Consider the following 9,365-nt stretch of genomic DNA (forward strand, 5'->3'; position numbering starts at 1 on the left):
ATCAAACCCCCTCGTCTCTTTCGATTAGCAAGAAAAAGCCCTAGGGCCTTCGTCTTCATAGCAGCATCGCACCACCACCCAACCTCCGATCTCGCACCGCCAAGTGTCTCCGACCATCTTCTCCAACCATTCTTTCCTGTCGCACTACACCGATAACAAAATCCCCCATCATGATATGCTAATGTTTGTATTTATGTCAATTGAGATCAAATCATTCATGTCACAGGTGCTCATGCTTCACGTTCGTATGATAAAACCCTAACCGTAAAAACCATCATTCTCTAGGTCGAGAACAACGATTCCATCAAGAATGTCTAATACATGATACAGGTTCCTCTTTCTCCTCTATTCTTACCTTTAATTTTGATTTTGAAACTTCTCATCTTCTCATCTATAAAACCCTAACCGTAAAAATTATACGGGTTTCAATTGTGATTTCCTCCTCCACACTCGATCCCTACTTCTACTCTCTATGCATATCAAATAGGATCCGTTCTTTCTCCCCTTTTCTCCTTCTTTTTCTTTGTTTTCTCAGGTACAACATCATTCTCCCCTACTTTCTACTTGTGCATCCCATTCTGATACTTTTCTACTTGATACAATCATCGATGATTCAAAACCATCAAACGCTTTAGCATCTATCGTGTTCGGGTAATTCATCCCACTCCATTAACCCCTTTCATTTTTCATTAGAAAAACCCTATTGATTTGGCAAGTTCATGAACTAGATGTAGCACATCCCAAACTGGGGTTTTAACCAAACCCGATAGAGCCATTAACAGAATCTTTGGATTCGGTTAACAAGGACTCTCTATAATCGCGCAGCTTTCTTCACAAGGGATCGCTCCAGATGCTTTCTCTCATTGTCTCGTCGGAAACGGTAGTGGTGGTGGGATTTTGGTTCTAGGTCAGATAATCGAGCCAAGCATGGTGTATACTCCATTAATCCAGTCACAGCAAGTTCTATTTGGCTTATCTCTTATCATAAAACATTAACAATGGTGTATAGTCTTCTTACCCCTTTTCTACCTTTTTTGCAATTGCTCAATCTCCCTTTTCTGTTGTATAGGCTATGATAGAACTACCAATGATTGGGATGACTACTCAAGATATGTGAATCCTGATGGAGTTGATTTATCTCATTTAAGAACGTGTTTCCTTCTGTGAGTTTTGTCTATTTTTTTTACTTGAAAACATGTTTATCATTGTATATTGTTTTTGGTTTCATTACAGGGTGTTTATGGTCATGGTTATGCACCATATGGACCTGATTCTCCTGCTGGCTCACCTATGCCAACAGTAGGTCAATATGGTGAACTCTATGGGGCCCAACATTACCAGTACCCTACTTCTTACTTCCCACCTATGACCCCTACAACCCCTTACTCTTCTGCGCCTCCAAAGGGTGAGATCACAGCAAATAAAGAGGAACCTACTTTATCTTTGGACACAACTAAAGGAAACCCAAATGGTGTGAAGGGGAACACTGCTTCTACCACTGTGAGGCCAACTCCATATCAGAATTTATCTTTCAAATCAAATGGAACCTATGGAAGAGGTGCATAAACTGGCTATCAAGATCCAAGATACACTTGACAGTTGACAGTTTCTCAATTTGCTTCAAACAATCTTTTCTTTTCTTCTCTTTTAATCATTTGATGTTATTATTCTAGGCAAAATATACAAAATGGCAACATATTTTCCTTTTTAACTGATGTATTGTGTCATAAACTTGCAGTCTATTACTAGAGCATATGGAAGGGTGGATGCAGATGGTTCCAGGTATCTACTTGGTGACCATCTTATTAGTTTTGTAAAAAAAATAATAAATAAATAAACTAATTAAAGTAGAAGTTATAAATACAAATGTATCAGAAGCAACTATGTAAATATACTGTTCCATTAGGTTTTCAACATACAGAGGAATTACAACGGAAATATTATAGCATAATTCTTAATTATTTCCTGTTGCCTAGATTCTGGTAGGAGTTCAATCACCCAACATTCACTACATTAAACTATATAACTATTTATGTAGTTCATAACTTATTCAATTGAAAAATATCAAATTTGACACTTATGTTCAGGTTTTTGCTGTTTGCAGCCTCAGGTAGAAGTTAAGAGTTTTCCAGCACAAGCAATCAATCCTCTTGCTTGTAATACTGATGATACTTATATAGTAGGAGGAGGAGTTTCAGGTCATATTTACTTGTGGGATGTGAGTTGTAAATTCATTTCAGTTTTCTAGTCATAAATAATACATGGTTCTTTTGCCGATTTTTAATTTCTCTTCAAATTATATTGAAAACTTTGTTATTCGGTTTTATTGTTGCTCTTTGGTTCCAACAATTCACTGTTTTTCATAATCAGATTAACTATCTGTGCAAAAATCATATAAAACTGATCTTATTACAAGTCTTTTCTTTATTTCTTTTGATTTATTATAGGTTGCAACTGGTAGATTATTAAAGAAATGGCATGGTCACTATAGGCCTGTTACTTGCTTGGTCTTTTCTAATGATCAGTCACTTTTGATTTCTGGATCTAAGGATGGAACTGTTAGAATCTGGTCACTTCTGATGTATGTATAATTACTCATTTACCCTTTTACATTCATGAGTTGCAATTTTAGCATTTATTACTATAATACATTTTCTTCATCTTGTGATCAGGATATTTGATGAGGAAGGACAACAGAGAGCAGGACAACTGTATGAATACAGATTCACTGGTCATGCTTTACCTATAACTGACATTGTCACGGGCATGATAATCCAATGCAATTATCTTATCTGCTTCTCTAGATCGTACTTGCAAGGTACATATTGCATTAATATTCGGAAAAGACGTGAATACCCTCATGAATTTGTTTAAATTGCAGGTATGGAGCCTAACTAGAGGGACATTGTTGAGAAATATTGTGTTCCCTTCAATAATTGATGCAGTTGCATTAGATCCAGGGGAACATGTTTTTTTATGCTGGTGGGAGAGATGGGAAAATATACATTGCAGAACTCAATGCTCAAGTCACATCCAAAAACAACAACAACTATGGTTTGCATATCATTGGCACATCCAAACACTACTTCAAAGTTCAAAGTAGGAAGTAGTTGGTATTCATTATATCTTTTGGAGAAAATATAAAAAGGGGTGTTTGGATTTTCTTTTCTTAAGTAATTATTCTGATTTCAAGAATAATAATCAGATAATAATTTGAGAAATTTAGGGATAATATGATACTTTTCCATTTATCCTGCAATAAATTTGATTTTGGCATCAAAGATTCTGTCATGATGACTTCTTATACTGGAATTGTTCTGAAAATATCATAACCTCTTTTAGATGCTATTAATGTGTTGATGTATATTGTAAAAGTCGAATAGAGTGTTTTGTATAGTTTCGCATTTTATGTTATTTTACTAAGTCATATTTTGTGCGAAGTTAAAATGTATAGACTTAGTATATTTTTTGTTCATTCCCTATAAATAGGGACTTAGGCTAGAAGTTGTAGTACGATGCTAGAACTCACTTCTGCTTAACTTTGTAATCAGTCTTAATCAATATGAGATCTGATTAATATTTACTCTCTGTGTTCTTCATCATAAAATCTATCTTTTCTTTTCTAAATTCTCGATAACAATTCTCATCAATTGGTATCAGAGCAGGATTCAAACTGCTTAGATCTGATTTTCGTATAAGAATCTTTTGTTTTTTGAGTTACGAATTTACTCAAAATTTTCCGCACATTATTGGTTTTGAAAATGACTTTTGATCTTCAGATTTGAATTGATTCTGCATTTGAATTGTTAAATCGAGTAATCGATTAGTGATTTGTGATCAATTCGTTTGATAAATTCTGAAATTCATCAAACTTTCAAGTTTTCAGATATTTTCTGTGTTCATCAATGGCGAACTTCAACATGAATTCAATGACTTCTTTCTCTCACTTGCTTGGTTCCTCAACCAAAATTCCGATGTTAATTCCAGAATACTATGATCAGTGGGCTGATAGAATGGAAGATTACTTAAATGGAATTGATGAAGAACTGTGGAAGTGTATCGATGGAACAATACTAGCTCCTGCTAATGTTCAACCAATTGGACCATCCACTGCATCTACTGATGTTGAAGAACAACGAAATCGATTGAAGAAAAATGAAAAGAGATGCATGAGAGAATTAAGAGGTGCTCTACCTCCTGTGGTTTACAATTACATTCGTAGTTGTAAAACAGCAAAAGAGATCTGGAATACTCTAAAAGAAAAATATCAAGGTAGTGAAAAGATGAAGATCAACTCTGTGAAGCAATGCCTAGTTGAACTGAAGGAATTCAGACAAAAGGATACTGAAACTCTCGAAAGTTGTTATGATCGTCTGAATGAGCTTATGTTTCGCTGCAATAGGTATGGTATTACTAGATCTATCATGGAGTTCAATTTAACTTTCATTATGAGTCTTCGCAAGGAATGGCGAGGTGTGAGCATGATGATTAAGAATCAACAATGTTTTGATACAACTACATTGAATGATCTTTACAATCAACTGAAAACACATGAATGTGAGGTCACAGAAATGTATGAAGAATCAAAACAAGCTATTGGTGGTCCTTTGACTCTTGTTTCAAAAGTATCAGAAACTGATGAAAAAGATGGTTCAGATGTAGAAGGATTTTTGATGAACTCTGATGATGAAGCAGTAGCATACTATTCAAACAACAGAGTTGAAAAGTTTTTCAAAAAGCCTTTTAATTCAAAAGGAAAGAATAGTAATGTGAAAAATGATGTTACAAGAACTGGAGGAGAAGAGAAGAAGAAAATGGAGAAAACAGATGAAAAACAGAAAAATGCGAATGAAGAGAAAAAATTGAAGGGTGATTCAGGAATTACTGTCAGTATTGCAATGGTGCGAATCATTTCGCAGCTGATTGCATGTTGCGAAAGAAAGAAGAAAAGAAAGAAAAAGTCAAAGATGAAGCTTACTATTCTGAAAAGATTGAAGAATTACGTGAAAAGAACAAAGGAGTGTCTTTGGTTGCTAAGGGAGAATCAAATGAAGAAGAAAGTGGAACTTATCAGATCTGGTCTTCAGGATCTGATGATGAAGAAATGAGGCATCCTACACATGGAGCAATGTTCGCAAGTTTTGAGGATTGAGAAGAGAACATTTCAGGGAAATGTTTTATGTCTAAATCCACTGACAAGTCTCCCATGACAACCAAGGTACGTGCAATTCTTGAATATTTTAATATTCCTTTATCTGCTTATGATGCTGAAATTGTTTTGTTTGATGATACTGTGGCTTATTTTGATTCTGTTATTGTGTCTGCTAGTAATGAAGCTAAGAAATTAAATGTGCAACTTAGTGAGACACAAAGGGATTTAGAAATAAAGAAGAGCAGAGTTGAAAAATTAGAAATGCAAGTCAAAAATATAGATTGTGATAGGAATAATCTTTCTAATGATGTTAGGTTGTTACTAGCACAAAGAAACATCTATTGTAATTCAGCAAAACGATTGTATGCAAAATTAACAGCTTTACATCATTCTTCTGATATTCGCAAAGAACAACATAGGAAACTTTTACCTTTTCTTGAGTATGAGCGTGAAAAAGTAGATGTTGTTTCTTATGATTGCGAAAGTACAATTGCTCAGTTTGACAAAATACCTGATGATAGATATTCATATGGTATTGTCAAAATTGATGAATTTCTAAATGCTGATGAGTTGGTTGACATTGTAAATGAAAGTTTGACAAAAAGTGATCAAGTGAAAATCTTAAAGAAAACCGAAAATTCAACTCTTACTTCACAATTCAATTACGCTGATATTGATGAAAATTCTGATAATGTGAGTGAATCAGTGAAATAGAAGAAGAAGAAGAAGAGATTGATTGTTCTTAATTATTGATCATTAATATCACATATAAGATCAAAGGTAAAGAAATAATAGTTGATTCTATAGTAGAGGATAAAGTTGATAAATCTTCAACTTCGCAACATTGTAAGTTTGATAATGTGGAAGTTGAAAGTTGGAAATCTGATGATACAAATGAAAATAAAGAAGAAAAGAAAAATTCAACTGAAACACATCAAAGGGTTGTGGTTGATCAAGTGTTTGAAAACACAAAAGAATTTGAAAAAGTTTTAAATGACAAAGGCGCACATTATTTGGAAACCAACACAATGGTATATCCAAATTTTGTATGTCCTGATAAAACTATTTTTCCAAATCAAGTTTTTGTCACTACTGGAAATGCTGAGAAAGTTCATCCTGAGTTCAATAAAATGATTGAAAAAGATAATCAAAAGTCTACACCTGAAGGTTTCTTCGCAAATCAAAACACAGTAGAAAACAATTTAACTCAAAATTCTTATGTGTTTCAAAAACAAAAAATCATTACAAAAATGGGTGGTTTATTGAGAAGAGAGTATGTCTTTATGAATGCAACAATACTATAACATCCTAAATTTAAGACTACATTATTAAATTAATAAGATAAAAGGGAAAATGGTAGAGAAAAGTCATTAAATTTGCTGGGATAATTACCCTAAGTCAAGGGGAAGAAGGGCATTTTCAGAATTTTACCAAAACTAGGTAGGGTTTTTTCACATGATGTTAATTTGCAGCTGCCAACGTCTCCCCAGAAAAGCTACAATATGGTAGACCATCACCATCCGTTTGAACTTTGAAGAAGATGACAATGCAATGTAAGTTTATATTAATTATTTTCTCTTACTATTTATTTTTGAACTTATTACACTTTGGTTGCGTTGAATCTGGTCTGCTATTCTGATGGTTATATATATATATATATATATATATATATATATATATATATATATATATATATATATATATATATAGGGTTAATGATGAAAGAACTTAACATTTTACAAATTTGCCCTCACTTATTTTTTCCTTCTCAGTGTTGCCCTTTTTTCAACTGCTTTAGATTTTGGTTACATAATTATTAAAATGGTACAAGAGTGTGTGTCTCTATCTCCCCTCTCTTTAAAACATGCACTGTGGTTGGCTCTAACTTAACATACAAGTGAACTCAGACCCCCATCCAATCAAGAAAACTGTAGAACCTAAAACAAGTTTTTATGCTCAAGTCTTTAACAAATATGAACACTAATTCCTTTCAACATCTCCATTCTAGGGTAAGGCAATCCCCAGTAGTTCTTCTTGTTGGTGAGTTCTTCTTGAATGTCACATCTCACTGGAAACTGTAGAACCTAAAACAAGTTTCTATGCTCAAGTCTTTAATTTCACATCTCATTAGAAACATCCTGCATGAACTTAACCTTTCTTCTTCTTGCTGGTGATGGAACCACAACAGTAGTTCTTCTTGCTGGTGAGTTCTTGAAGGAGGCAAAACCATTCATTGAAGATGGGGTCCACCCTCAAAATCTGATAAAGTGCTTCATACATAACTCATAACTCATAAGGTCTATTTCTTTTCACTTTTCTGGACCGAATAAACCGCTTGAATGAAAATAAATGACCATTTTACCCTTACATTCCATCACACAGTTTTAACAACAATATAATTAAGTTTCTTTCTTTTTGTATAGCATGACAAGGCACTTATTACTGGTTACTACATCTGTTGACAAAATGGTTCTCAAGAAAACAATTAGTGTTGATGGTATCTAAAAATGGGTGGTTCTGTTGTATGGGTTGGGCGATCTTCCATTGAAGTTCAACTTGGAGTCACTCAGCTATCAATTGGTATAATAATGTGATTGATATCTTTAAAATAGTGTTTAATTTCAATAGTTTTTGATTTTTTTAACTGAAAAGTGAAAACTATATATTGGTTTTGTAGATAGCACTGTAATTACAGAAATAGTAGCTTTATTTTGTAACATTTTCCATTGTATTGTTTGTATCTTGATTCTACTTTTCATGTTTTTAGAACAAAATGCCTACCCGAAGCTTTAACAAGAAGTTACATTAATTTAACATGCCAGATGAATTGAAGTGGCCTAGTATGGAGAGAAACCAACGACTCCCAAGGGGTGCACCCATGAAACACCACCTGTCTCCGAGCAACCTCAGTTCATGAAGCACAGCAACAACTCTACATCCACTGAGGTTGATATTAAGTCTAAACCAGCCAAAATAAAGGAGCCTAATCTGGCTGGTAACCATGGATCCAAGGGTTCCTCTTCTAAGGTCCCTTCAGAAGGTGAAAACTCGGTTTCTAAGGACAAGATGAGTGAGGATCTAGAAAATGAGAAACCAAAATTATTGATCAGGCTTACCAGAGAAGAGATTGAAGAAGATTATCTTGCAATGACTGGAAAAAAGCTTCCAAGAAACAAGATGAGGAGGGACTATCTAGTGGTCTTAGCAGGTGCATTTTAATAAGATTTGGTGCATAAAGTTAGTTATTTAACCGCAAAACGAAAGCAGACTGACTAAGTTTTGGACTTTTGGTATGATAAGCATCAACAACAATTTTTTAATCCTTTTAAACGGCAAAAAGAAAACAGATTGATTCCTTTTTATATAAATTTTTAATACTAATAAGAGTTTGTTATACCTGTTATTTTTCATACATTGAGCCATAGGATTGGTTGTAAATAACTAGATCCCAGGAGACTTGAACTTGTGATCATTTTTATAAAAAAGTTGGTATTGTGATGATATAAAGTTAAAAATTTGTATTGATTAATGAAATAGGTTGGAGTTTGCTGTTCTTGACTTAGCTGCAAATGATAGTGGTGGATTACAAAAGCAAAAATCCTCGTTTAATTCATTGGGATAAGGTTTGACTTTTTTTTTATTTATTTTTAATTATGTATATATATTTATTATTCCACTTTTTTACTTATATTTAATTTATTTATATATATGATGACAATGGAGTAAAAAGTATGTCAAGTTGAACAACGGTGACTGTGTGTCAGCTGATGGGAAAAAAGGAAGGCGAATAAAACAGGAATATATAAAAGATGGAAAGAAAAGTCACATAGTAAGATATCATATATGCATACAAAGTCTCAAAGGTATATCATATATGCATGCAGTTGAAAATCATGTTAGAATGTTAGAATGAAATAGTTTTGGTCTAAATAAAATGATGTCAATGTTTTCTAGTTATTTATTTTGAAAATATGAATTACAGGGGAAATTTGGTAAAGTCACTCATTTTCAACCAAAAAACAATTATTTACAAGGGAAGTTAGGTCATAAAATGTTAAAGTCACTAATGCTTAACCAACAAAGATAAAAATAAACATTTTACACCATTTTAGCTTGTTTTTTTAGATAAATCATGATTCATTATGTGTTCTGTTTATGGTTAATTGATTATCAATTATTCAATCTCAACGTAACGTTTATCTACAGCTTGGAG

The 9,365-nt window shown here is 33.3% G+C and overlaps 1 long non-coding RNA gene across 2 annotated transcripts; it reads left to right on the forward strand.

The window, feature by feature from the left end:
- LOC145005857 (uncharacterized) lies at window positions 1-3,435 on the forward strand. Of its 2 annotated transcripts, XR_013662694.1 has the most exons (6): window positions 1-330; window positions 1,070-1,782; window positions 2,105-2,218; window positions 2,448-2,581; window positions 2,673-2,818; window positions 2,882-3,435. It is a non-coding gene; the product is annotated as an uncharacterized LOC145005857 (long non-coding RNA). The 2 variants fall into 2 exon arrangements; XR_013662693.1 differs by having other exon boundaries at window positions 1-1,782.
- The last annotated feature ends 5,930 nt before the right edge of the window (window positions 3,436-9,365 follow it).

This window comes from Lactuca saligna, chromosome 7, assembly GCF_052625555.1.
Source record: "Lactuca saligna cultivar CGN05327 chromosome 7, ASM5262555v1, whole genome shotgun sequence".
NCBI lineage: Eukaryota > Viridiplantae > Streptophyta > Magnoliopsida > Asterales > Asteraceae > Lactuca > Lactuca saligna.